This window comes from Chiloscyllium plagiosum, chromosome 41 (assembly GCF_004010195.1).
Source record: "Chiloscyllium plagiosum isolate BGI_BamShark_2017 chromosome 41, ASM401019v2, whole genome shotgun sequence".
Lineage (NCBI taxonomy): Eukaryota > Metazoa > Chordata > Chondrichthyes > Orectolobiformes > Hemiscylliidae > Chiloscyllium > Chiloscyllium plagiosum.
In genome coordinates this window covers 9,922,636-9,922,980 of record NC_057750.1, presented here as the reverse complement: position 1 = coordinate 9,922,980, position 345 = coordinate 9,922,636, and positions in this window count along the sequence as shown.

Below are 345 nucleotides of genomic sequence, written 5' to 3'. Positions count from 1 at the left end.
CCATCCCTGGAACTTTGCAGAGGCCTATAAAAAACTCCCAGCGGTGTGACCTCTCCTCTCCTGCTTCTAACCTCAGCCCATACCACCTCAGTGGACGAGTCCTCGTCAAAAGTTCTTTCAGCCACTGTTATATTGTCCTTTACTAAAAATAGGCACACCTCCCCCTCTTTAACTGCCTTCCCTGATCTTAATGAAATATCAAAACCCTAGAACCTGCAACATCCATTCCTGACCCTGCTCTATCCATGTCTCTGAAATGGCCACAACATCATCCACCCCTTCCTCATCATCTACCCCTTAACCCTCCACCCACATCATCAACCCTTCCCCCCCACCACATCAACC